Here is a 13,537-nt window from a genome sequence, read left to right as displayed (position 1 = left end):
TTTTTAATTTTCTTGCTTTTTAATGTCCTTATCACCGATGGATTCCTAAACTCTCTCTCTCTTAATATGTTCCAACTCATGAGCAATTTTGTCAATTTTATCTTTTTTAAAAAGGGTTGGACTGGTTGCTCTCTAGACCTCTAGTTGCACAGCTGCTGCCTAAGGATTTCCCTTTGGCTGTCTCTTGCATTCGATCCCTTGTTTTGTGTATCCCATCTTTTCTCATTCTTGGTTTACTCACTTATTTGGTGAAGTCTGACCCCAGTAGCATTTTGAGAAATGGTATATGGAAGATAAAATGTCCAAGTCCTATCAGTTTGAAAGTGTCTTTATTTTACTTTCTACTAATGTGGAAGTTTGGCTGGGTAAAGAACTTTAGATTGGAAATCATTTTTCCTCAGAATTTTAAAGTCATTGTCTTCCGGTATCTAATATTGCCATAGAGAATCATTCTATTCCTTACCGCTGGTACAGGCCCTGTTTTTTGTTTTTTTGTTTTTTTGTGTGTGTTTTCTTTCTAGAAACTTGGAGTATCTTCTCTTTGTTCTCATTATTCTCAAATTTCATGAGGATACATCTTGATATGGATAAATTTTCCATCGATTTTGCTGGGCACTCAACAGATCACTTCAATCTAGAAATTCATGTCCTTCATTTTAGGGAATTTTTGTTGAATTATTTTTTGCAATTTCTTTGTTTTCTCTGTTCTTCTGGAAGTCCTATCATTTGTATGTTAGAGCTCCTGATTTGTCATCTACTATTCTGACCTATTTTTTCCTGTCTTGTATGTCTATTTTTACACTATTTTCTAGGACAGTTCCTCAATATTATTTTCTAAATTCTATTTTTCACTTCTGCTGTCATGTTTTTAATTTCTCAGAGCCCTCTGAATGTTTCTTTTTACAAAACATCTTGGCCTTGTATCATGGTACAATATCTTATGTCTCTGAGGATATTAACGATATACTTCAGTTCCCATGTTAGTTTCTTCTTGTATAATTGCTGCTTCCTCCAAGATACCTATTCCTGTTTATTTTGGTTTCTGTCTTAGTAGGTGATCATCCTCAATCTTCAAGTGGTCTTTGACTGTCTTGCCTTATCTAGCAGTGGAAAATATGAATCTGTGCATATAGTGGGACTTACTAACTACGGGCTTTAGTGATAGGTGACTGCCTGGGACGTTCAGTTATGGAACCCATGATGTCAGTATTTTAAGTTCTTATCTCTTGAACTGTTCTGACTCTCCGTGGAGTGATTCCTCCAGTCTCCCTGCCGGAGGGTGTCTGTCTGGTGTTGGTGCCCCGGGAAGTGAGTGGGAAAAGACAACCGAGGGCTCAACATGAAGTATGAAAATATTCACAAAATTTCCCTGTTTGGTATGGTGGTCCTGCGCTCAATTGTGCTTTGTACCTTCCAGTCCAGAAGGCCTCTCTTTAGCTTCCTCCACAGATTTACCTCCAGTCTTCTGCTCGGGTGGGAAGTCATTCATTTAGCTTCTCAGAATTGGGAAATCGGGGGTCTAACTGCTTTATTTTTATTGTGGTGAAATACACATAAAATTTAACCAATTTTAAGCATATAATTCAATGGAATTAAGTATATTCACAATGTTGTACAGCCGATACCACTCTCAAACAGAAACTGTGTCCCAAACAGAAACTCTGTACCCATTAAATGATGATTCCCAATTTCCCCCTCTCCTAGCCCCTGGGAACCTCTAATCTAGTTTCTGTCTCTATGAATTTGTCTTTAGGTACCTCATATAAGTGGAATCATACAATATTTTTCCCTTTGTTTCTGGCTGATTTCACTTAGCATAATGTTTTAAAAGTTCATGTATGTCATAGCATGTATAAGAACTGCATTCTTTTTTAAAGTTGAATAGTATTCCAATGTATGGATATACTACATTTTCTTATTCATCTGTTGATGGACGTTTGGGTTGTTTCCACCTTTGCTGTTTCCAATAATGTTGCAATGAACACTGATACACAAGTTATCTATTTGAGTTCTTGCTTTCAATTCTTTTGAGTACATATCTAACAATGGAATTGCTGGATCATATGGTAATTCCAAGTTTAACTTTTTAAGGAACCATCAAACTTTTTCAAGCGGCTGTACTATTTTACATTCCCAACCGCAACGTACAAGGGTTCGTTCCAGTTTCTCTACATCCTGACCAACACTTGTTACTTTCCTTTTTAAAAGAAATAATAATAGTCTGCTGTCCTAATGAGTGCGAAGTGGTTATCTCTTTGTGGTTTTGATTTGCATTTCTCCAATGATTAGTGATGTTGAGCATCTTTTCATGTGCTTATAGCCTATCTGTATATCTTCTTTCTATTTATTTATTTTTTTTGAAAGAGAGGGAGCGTGCAAGGAGGGGAGAGGGGAGTGGGAGAGAGAAAGAGAGAGAGAGAATCTTAAGCAGGCTCCACACTCAGCCTGGAACCCGACGCAGGGCTCAAACCCACGAGCCTGAGATCATGACCTGAGCTGAAATGAAGGTTTGGACGCTCGACCGACTGAGCCACCCAGGCGCCCCTCTATATATCTTCCTTGAAGAGATAGCTATTCAAGTATTTTGCTTGTGGGATTCTTTGTTGTTGTTGAGTAGTAGGAGTTCTTTATATATTTTGAATATTAATATCTTATAGGATATATGATTTGTAAATATTTCCTCCTATTCCATGGGCTGCCTTCTCATTTTGTTGATAGTGTCCTTTGATTTTAAAAAGTTTTAATTCGGGGGCACCTGGGTGGCTCAGTCAGCTAAGCTTTAGACTTCAGCTCAGGTCATGATCTCATGGTTCACGGGTTAGAGCCCCATGTTGGGCTCTGTGCTGATAGCTCAGAGCCTGGAGCCTGCTTCGGATTCTGGGTCTCCCTCTCTCTCTGCCCCTCCCCCGATCGCACTCTGTCTTTCTCTCTCTCTTTCTATCTTAAAAATAAATAAGTATTTTAAAAAGTTTTAGGGGCATCTGGGTGGCTCAGTCAGTTAGGCATCCGACTTCAGCTCAGGTCATGATCTCACAGTTTGTGGGTTCGAGGCCCGCATGGGCCTCTGTGCCGACAGCTCAGAGCCTGGAGCCCACTTCACATTCTGTGTCTCCCTCTCTCTCTGCCCCTCCCCTGCTTGTGCTATGCCTCTCTCTGCCTCTCAAAAATGAATAAGTATTTTTTTAAGTTTTAATTTTGATGTAGTCACATTTATCTGTTTTTCCATTTGATGCCTTTGCTTTTGATGTCACATCCAAGAAACCACTGCCAAATTCAATATCGTGAAGACTTTTTCCCCTACATGCTTTCTCCTAAGAGTTTTATAGTTTTAGCTCTTACATTTAAGTCTTTGACCATTTTGAGTTAATTTTTTTATTAACATTACAGTTAGGAGTCTAACTTTTTTTTTTACATTTATTTATTTTTGAGAAACAGTGAGACAAAGCATGAGCAGGGGAGGGGCAGAGAGAGAAGGAGACACAGAATCCGAAGCAGGCTCCAGGCTCTGAGCTGTCAGCAGAGCTTGTGGGTTCAAGCCCCACAAACTGTGAGATCATGACCTGAGCTGAAGTTGGACGCTCAACAGACTGAGCCAGCCAGGTGCCCCAAGAGTCTAACTTTATTCTTTTGCATGTGGATATCCAGTTTTCCCAGCACCATTTGCTGAAAAGACTGCTTCTTCCACTACTGAATTGTCTTGACACCCTCTCAAAAGTCCATAAATGTGAGGGTTTATTTCTGGATTCTCAATTCTATTCCATTGATCTATATATCTATCCTTATGCCAGTACCACATGTGTTGATGAAGATGATTTTCTAGTAAGTTTTGAAATCGAAAGCGTGCGGCCTCCCACTTTGTTCTTTTTCAAGATTGCTTCAGCTCGTCTGGGTTCCTTGCATTTCTATATGAATTTTAGGTTCAGCATGTCATTTTTTATAAAGGAGTTACCCAAAATTTTGAAAGAGATTGCACTGAATCCATAGATCAATGTGGAGAGTGTTGCCATCTCAACTATAAGTGTTTTGATTCACGAACACACGATGTCTGTCCATTTATTTAGTGCTTCTTTAATTTCTTTCAATAATTTTTGTAGTCACAGAGCAAAAGTTTTGCATTTTGTTTATTCCAAAGTATTTTATTGTTTTTGATGGTTTTGTACATAAAATTCAGTATTTTTTTAAATTTAAAAAAAATTTTAAATTTATTTTTGAGAGAGAGAGAGCATGAGTGGGGTAGGGGCAGAGAGAGAGAGGGAGACACAGAATCTGAAGCAGTCTCCAGGGTCTGAGCTGTCAGCACAGAGCCCGATGTGGGGCTTGAACTCGTGAGCTGCGAGACCATGACCTGAGCTGAAGTCAGACGCTTAACCAACTGAGCCACACAGGAGTCCCTAAAATTCAGTATTTTAACTGAATTTTCAGTTTGCTCACTGATACCTTTTAGAAATACAGTCGATTTTTGTATTTTGATCTTGTATCCTGGATTGTTGCTGAACTCAATGAGATATAATAGTTTTTTCAGTGGATTCCTTATGATTTTCTATATATAAGATCATATCTGAAAATATAGATAGATACTTTTACTTATTTTCCAATATGGATGCCCTTTATTTTATTTTCTTGCCTAACTACCCTGGCTAGAACCGCTGGTATAATGTTTAATAGAATTGGTGAGAGCAGACATCCTTGTCTTGTTCTTGATCTTACATGGAAAGTATTCAGTCTTTCACCACTATGTTAGTTTGGGGTTTTTATAGATGTCATTTTTATAGATGTCATTCAATCTTTATCCTGACTCCAATCTGACATCCCTAACTGCTCATTGAACATCACAATCATAAAACTTTGGAGCAAGGAGAAGCTTATCGAAAATCTAGTTCAATAGACTGCACACTGGAGGTACCTGGGTGGCTCAGTCAGTTAAGCGTCCGACTTCGGCTCAGGTCATGATCTCGGGGTCTGTGAGTTTGAGCCCTGCATTGGGCTCTGCACTGACAGCTCAGAGCCTGGAGCCTGCTTCAGATTCTGTGTATGTGTGTGTGTGTGTGTGTGTGTGTGTGTGTGTGTCTGCCCTTCCCTTGCTTACTCTCTGTCTCTCTCTCAAAAATAAATAAGCGTTAAAAGTTAAAAAAAAAAAAAATAGGCTTCAGACTGTTCCACAGTACCCAAGGGGTTTCCTGGAGACAGAGAAGGCCCTCCTTCACCTCAGGCAACTCCGCTTTCTGCACTGTTTGCTCATTTCATACATTTGTTGAATGATTCCCTAATGTCTTCCCAAAAGATAATAAGATATTATGAATAATTTCACGCTAGTAAATTTGACAACTTAGATGAAGCAAGCAAGTTACTTAAAATACACAACTTTCCTAAATGGACACAAGAAAAAATATGGCAGTTATAGAAGCAGAATTATCAAAGATATTGAGTTCAAATTAAAACCTGTCCCACAAAGACAACCTAAAGTCTCACTACTGAATTCTTCCAAACATTTAAGAATGATATAATGCCAATTCTTTCCAACTCTTCCAGGAACTAGAAAAAAATCTTTGCCCTTATCAACTCACCTTTATACCAAAATCTGAAAAAAAAAAACAAAGAAGTAAAAGTGTAGGTCAATCTCCCTCATGAAGATTGATTAAAATATAAAATATTAAATAAAGTAGTAGGGGGCATTTGGGTGGCTCATTTGGGTAAGCAGCCGACTCTTGATTTTGGCTCAGGTCATGATCTCACAGTGAGTTCAAGCCCCATGTCAGACTCTGTGCTGACAGTGCAGAGCCTGCTTGGGATTCTCTCTTTCTCCCTCTCTCTCTCTGCCCTTCTCCCCATCTCTCTCTCTCTCTCTCTCTCTATATATATATATATATATATATATATATATATATATTAGCAAATAACACTCAGCATGTTAACAAAACAACAAAAACAAAAAAGTTTAGCACATCATAATAAAGTTGTGATTGTTCCAGAAATGCAAGGTTGGTTTCACATTTGAAAATTAAGCAACATAATTTACTGCATTAAGAGAATAAAAGAAAAAGGAAGAAATTAAATTGCCATTATCTGTCAACATGGTTTACATACAGACAATTCAAATGAATGTACAGACAAACTGTTAGAATTAATAATTCTATTAAGGTCACTGGACACACAGTCAATAAAGAAAAATAAATTTACAAATGATATTTATATACAGCAACAAATAAATAAATGGGATGTAAAAAACAATGCCACTTACAAGACCATCAAAAGCTACCAAATACATAAGAATAAATCTAAGACAAAAGTAAAAGAACTCTACCAGAATATTCTAAAACATTTTCGAGAAAATCTAATGAATGCTTAAATAAACGAAGGAATACATTACATCATTATATTCAAGAATCATATGGGGGGAATGGATGAAATAGGTGATGTGGATTAAAGAGTACACTTACTATGATAAGCATTGAGTAATGTATAGAATTGTTGAGTCACTATATTTTACACTTGAAACCAATAGAACACTGCATGTTAACTATACCAGAATTAAAATTAAAAACTTGACAAAAAATAAATTAAAAAAAAGAATTGTAATACCACATTATAATCACATTAATTCTCCTCAAACTGACGTACAATGTAACTCCAATGTAAATCTCAATTGTTTTAAAGATAGAAATCCACAAAGACATTCTAAAATTGAAAAGTAGGTGTAAAGGGCCGAGAATGGCAAAACAACCGTGAAGAATAAAAACAAAGCTGGAACATTTACACTATCAGACAGCAAGACTTACTATCAAGCTACTGTATTAAAACTGTGGTGCTGAAGGAAAGCTAGATCAATACAACAAAACAGAGTCTAGAAATGGACCCAGTCATATATGGTCATCAGATATATGACAGAAGTGTGTGTGTGTGTGTGTGTGTGTGTGTGTGTGTGTGTGTTTGGGTGTGTGTTGGGGGAGGTGGGATCTTAAGTGGTATTGGATAAATTGGATATTCCTATGGGAAAAAATGAACCTTGACTCATACCACACATCAAACACAAATATCAACTCAAAATGGATTAGAGCACTACAAGTAAAATATTAAATCATCTAGAGGATAACAAGGAAAAATAGGTTCATCATTTTGGGGTAGACACATATTTCTTAAACAGGAAATAAAACAGCAGTAACTTAAAGAAAAACAATTGACAGATTAGAAGTTGTTAAAATGAAATGATTCTCTTCACTTATAATCACCACTGAGAGAATGAAAAGTCAAGCCACAAACTGAGAGAACATTTTTGCAATCTATGTATACAAAAAAACGACTAGTATCCAGCATATATAAAGAACTCCTACATATCAATAAGAAAAGGACACACAACCCAGTAAGAAAACGGAGAAATATAAACAAGCACTTCACAAAAGGAGATGCAAATGGCCAATCAGCATATAAAACATTGCCCGAAATCAATAGTCATCAGGGTAACTCAAAGTAAAAGTACAATGAGGTATTACATTGACTATAATGTCAATGTAATACACACTGACTAGAATGGCTATTTAAACAACAACAAGAAACAAGGTGACAATAACAAGGGTTGGGAAGATACAGAGCAATTGGGACTCTAATTCCTTGTTGCTAAGAGTGTAAATTTGGTGCAACCACTTTGGAAAGCCGTTTAGGCAATTTTTACGAAAGCTGAATATCAGTATACCCTAATGTCCAGCAGACCTAACACTAGTACACAAGTATACAAAAGCGTGTAATGTGTACACCCAAACCATGTACTAGAATGTTTATGCCAGCACCATTCATAAAATCTCCAAACTGGAAACAATTCAAAGGCTCTTCAAAAGTCAACAATAAAATGTATATATACATTACATGTGTGTGCATATAAAGAACACTCTACGGCTGTGAAAAGAGACAAACCCCTGCTACATGCAAAAATATGAACGAATCTCACAGATGTTAAGGTTGGGTCCATGAAGCAAACACAAAGATATGCACAATTAATGATTCCATTTATGCAGGCAAAATGAAATGATGGTGATGGAGTGGCGGTTGCCTTTGAGGGAGCACTGAAAGGGAGCAGAAAGTAGGCTTTTGGGTGCTGGTTATGTTCCATATCTTGATATGGGTCATGCTTACATGGGTATGTTCACTTCATAGAATTCACCAAGATTTCTGGACCTTATTCTGTTTTCTATACCTCTACGAGACTGTACAAATATTAAGCTTATTTTAGTTAGAAAAAATCAGGCTGGAAATATTTTTACTCTAAAAAAAGCAATGTTGATCACTTTGATCAAATAATAAAGATATGCGCAATTATTGTTTTTTTTCTTTTTTCTTTTCAATATCAAAAATCTTGGGGGATAATTGTCAATTGCAGTAGCCATATTAATTAGTTTATCTCCTTCCTTCAAAAAGGCTTTTGATTTTCTATTTCTGATTATTATTTGTGTGTTTTCAATTACATACCACCTCAAATCTTCTTGGGAATAAATTATTGATGAAAATAAGTATAATTCATACCATTTTATCTGTGAATTGTGGTTACCATTTTTCTTTACTTTTTTTTATTCCGAAAAACTAAAAATGAACAATACCAGGACAGCTTATGCTTAATGCAATTAAATGTAAAAGACAAGTATGTCCACTAGATGGAGGCAAAACCCAAGACTAAACTTTTCTTGTAAAAAAATTAGAAACTATATTTAATGTAAACACATAAAATCTTCAGCAAGGAAATAAAAATGTATTACCAGAGTTAATACATTGCTTTGATTACTTGACGGTATTTTAGTAAAAACTAGATGGATTAAGTTCCACATTCTGTGTTTCATTTTACAGATTAAACATGTCCAGAAGTCATCGCAGTTTTCTCCTTAGTAAACAGGGCAATTGAATAAAGCAATGGAGGTTTAATACTATTGCTTTTTATCTAGACAAGTAGATGCTAAAACCATTTTGGTTTCCTCTTCTAGATTCTAACAGTCCTGATCTAAATTATGTAAAAAGCCAACAAAGTCCTTCTTTGGTACTAAGACATTTTTTTTTTTTTTCAAATTTGTTGAATGCTATTAAATGGACTAATAATTTGAGGGAATTATTTTGTTTCCTACTCTACCATTTAATGGAGGAAACTTTCCTTCCTGTTATAAAGGGCTTTTTGCTCGGGATTTTAAAATTCCAGTGAATTGGTGAAATCTTTTTTTTTTTTTAATAACTCACAGGACTCTGCAGCCCCCAGAAAGATGTACCCCTAGAATTCAGTGAAGAGGTCCTAATAGGTCCCTGCTTGCTATGGAAAATAATAGGCATCTCCAGACACCTACTTTTAAAAATCAACATTATTGAAGTATAACTCCTACCTATGAAAACCTACACTCCATTTAAAGAATACGACTTAATACAACGTGGGCAGTTGTATACATCTGCAAGACTACCACCACAACTAAGACATAGAATATTTCTATCTCCTGCAAAAGATTCTTCCTGCTCTTTTGCAGTCCAACTTCTGTCTCTGTTGCCAGGCAACCGCTGTTCTGCTGTCCTTAAATGTGTTAATTTTTTCCCCAAATGGATATTCATTTGGAACACAGCACTATTTCTTTTCTTTTCCTTTTTCTCTTTCTTCTTCTTCTTCTTTTTTTTTTTTTAAACTTTAAGTAATCTCTACACACAACATGGGGCTCGAACTCACAACCTGGAGATCAAGAGTCTCATGCTTTTCCAACTGAGCTACCAGGTGCTCCACAAAGCACTTTCTTTCTTTCTTTCTTTCTTTCTTTCTTTCTTTCTTTCTATTTTTTTCTAATGTTTATTTTTGAGGGAGAGAAACGAAGACAGAGACAGAGCGTGAGCAGGGGAGGGGCAGAGAGAGAGGGAGACACAGAATTTGAAGCAGGCTCCAGGCTCTGAGCTGTCTGCACAGAGCCCAATGCAGGGCTCGAGCCCACGAACCGTGAGATCACGACCTGAACCAAAGTTGGATGCTTAACCAACTGAACCACCTAGGCACTCCAGCACTATTTCTTTAAGAGACTTTTCCACTGGAATCCTTGACACCTTTGTAAAAAATCAATTGACCATTTATACCTGGATCTGTTTCTAGATTCTCTTTTGTTCTATTGATTTACATGTCTATTCAATATCACAGTCTTGATGTTGCCATTTCATAGATTGTATTAATCTGTTGTTCTTTTAAAAAATTGCTTTGGGGGCGCCTGGGTGGCTCAGTCGGTTAAGCGTCCGACTTCGGCTCAGGTCATGATCTCAGGGTCCGTGAGTTCGAGCCCGCGTCGGGCTCTGTGCTGACAGCTCAGAGCCTGGAGCCTGTTTCAGATTCTGTGTCTCCCTCTCTCTCTGCCCCTCCCCTGTTCATGCTCTGTCTCTCTCTGTCTCAAAAATAAATAAACGTTAAAAAAATAAAATAAAATAAATTGCTTTGGCTCTTATGATTTAGGAACTTTTGTTTATTTATGTTCTATGACATAAAATGCCATTTGCTTCTAATAAGGGCAATTTTTGTGTCCCCAAACGCTACCATAAATAAGCTCGTAAAATAATTTTAAATAAAATGGAATTTTTGTTATGATTATTTGATAGACAAATTGGTGGTACATGGATATGAACGTTCAAGGACCACATAAAAACTGTATTTGAATGTGAGCTTTGTGAAAACGTAGTTCATGACAACGGGTGATTTACTTAACCTCCATAAACCCAATTTCTTCTCTTGTACAATGGCATCTATCTCAAAAGTTTATCATGGAACTTATGACATAAAGTTAATGAGCATCTACATACAGCATTTTAGCTATTAATATTATCACAATGGTCTAGTGTATCACGTCTTGGACATGTAAGAACTTTTATAAACAAGACCAGATGAGACCATTTCACTTGTTGGGGAAGGATGATGGTCAGATGTGGGGTTTCTTTTACATTGATTTTGATATATTTCATCTTGGAATTAATTTTTAAGATGACAGGAATTGCCAAAAACTATACCATATTATTTTTAAATTTAAGTAACAAACACAATTTTTATTTTATTTAAAAAATTTTTTTTCAATGTTTATTTTTGAGAGAGAGAGAGAGAGACAGAGCATGAGCAGATGAGGGGCAGAGAGAGAGGGAGACACAGAATCCAAAACAGGCTGTAGGCTATGAGCTGTCAGCCCAGAGTCTGATGCGAGACACAAGCCCATGAACACTGAGATCATGACCTGATCCGAAGTCGGACGTTGAACTGACTGAGCCACGCAGGTGCCCTAAACAAAAATTTTAGATTTGTAATGACATTAAGAGATTATCTGCTATTTCTCCAGGTGTTTACGCTTGGAAGCTGGTAGCTCCCTCCTCATATTCTGACAGAGAGTTGACTTCTCTTATCCCTTCTAGAAGTGAAAAGCCTGTGTATCAACCAATAGCATTTTGTTTGGCAATGCCATAAAAAATTTATAGTTGTAATGGTGCAACCTATCAAAAATCTGGATTTGATTATTATATTCATTAATACCCAGAAGTTAGAATTTCCTTAAAATAGACTCATCTGAACTATGGAGTGTTTCTTAGAAGCCAAAGCTGGGAGTTGGATGTGAGCCGTTCTTACAAATGATACTCAGTATTGAAGAGTGTGTTCTGTATCTTACTGTACGTTTTATCCCAATATTTGAATGTGTTCAAATAATCTCATTGATAAAATACTAAAAATTTAAAATAGAATCAATGAGTATCTAATTTCTGAACGTATACTGATGAATGTTTACAGTATAAAGAAAACATGTACACCAAAGTAAAATTCAATTGTGTGCTAACAAAACAATTTTGAGGTGAGCCAAATTATGAAATCTGCTGCCTTAGAGATTTTTGATGACATACAGCAAGGAACATTTGGCAATGTCTGGACACATTTCCAGTTGTCACAACTGGGAGGAGGGAGAGGGAGGTACCACTGAAATCTAAGTCAAGGCCAAGAATACTGCCTAACATCCTACAATTCACAGGATGCCCCCCCACCAACAAAGAATTATTTGGGCCCAATGTCAATAGTGTGAGGAACACTGACATATAGTTACCTTTCTAGATGGACCCCCAAGCCCCCTCATTGTCCAAGGGTGCAGAATAAAATCAAAAGAATGGATGAAGACCCTAATACCTTTTCTCCCTTTTGATTTGTTTTATAAACTTTGCCTATTTTCAAATTAAAAATATGCCAAAGCACATGAAAGCAAATCTGAACCCTAGTGCTTTTATTTGGTATGTGCCCTGAAGGGTCTGATTTTTGTATCGGGTCTCAATACAATATCTTGGTCTTAGAGTTGGTCCCTTCAATCAGGATACATTTATCTTCATGAGTTACTAAATTGAGATTTGAGAAAACCTTAGAGGCACCTGCTTTTTTAAAGGAGGACAGGTTCATTTTCTTGGTTTCTTTATGTTTTGTTGATTCCTAAGAACTGTTTCCGTTTAAGGCAGCTGTGTCTAAAAACAGAACTCCAGTGACCGCTCAGGAGACAGTGCTCCTTATCAACTCACATTAACTCTCCAATGATGTCTTCCTCATTTTTAAACACTGTACGTCTAGTAGAAATGAAAGGCTGAACATATGGTAGAAAAAGAAGGGGGAAGAAAGCAAATTAGGTAGTAGTTTGCATGTAGATTTTCTATTTATTTAATTAAGCAGATTTTCTATCCTACAAATCCTGCTACTCTGAGATCCACTGGCAGACGGCACCATGTCATTAAATTAATAGTGGCGAGTATTAGATGTACCCGAGTGCTGATTGGATAATTGATTATGAACCAAATATGGGTGTTTTTGTGTTTTTATTCCATTTGCTCAACATGAACAAGACCCATCCTGAAACGGGGGGAAAACTAGGTTTGAATTTAAAGATTGACTCATTTGACAGGCATCAAGAAGCTGTACACAGAATGAAAAAAAAAGTCACTCTAAACTTCTTAGCCCTTGGATACACTCTGGTAACACATTTTCTCTCAGAATCTCATTTCCTTTCAGTCTTTGCTCAAATCTGTTTTTTCTTTTCTTTTCTTATTCCTTGTGTTTTTTCTTTTGTTGGAGACCTCTCATGTCTGAAAGGAACCTTTGAAAACGGGGGTTTTTCAAGAAATGGAGGTGTTTTGATTTTTGTTATAATAGATGCCAACGAATAGAAATAACGGAATAGTGTAAAGACTCTAAATCCCATCACTGTGGCAGATTGTGGGTCAGAAAGCTCCCTGCAGAAGCATATTTAAGATTTATAAAAGCAAAGCCAACAAATTTCACTGTGAGCACTGTGAAACCTCAGTGAATATATAACTGTGGCCCCATTGGTTTAGTTTCCTTCCCATAGCGTGCCAGTTCTGGTGTTAAGTGAAGAGAAAACCCTTTGGGAACAGTCACAGAGGGGCTAGGTAGCCAATGAGAAGCTCCAGCTGGAAAGACTGAGAGAAGAGTTATTAAATAAATGTATGCTGGGTGAATAAATATTTTATGGACCCAAGCCAAGGAAGAGATACACTGGTTAAAAGAAAAGAAATGGTGCCA

Source organism: Panthera onca, chromosome D1 (genome assembly GCF_046562875.1).
Source record: "Panthera onca isolate mPanOnc1 chromosome D1, mPanOnc1 haplotype 2, whole genome shotgun sequence".
Taxonomy (NCBI): Eukaryota; Metazoa; Chordata; class Mammalia; order Carnivora; family Felidae; genus Panthera; species Panthera onca.
Note: the sequence above shows the minus strand (reverse complement) of the source record.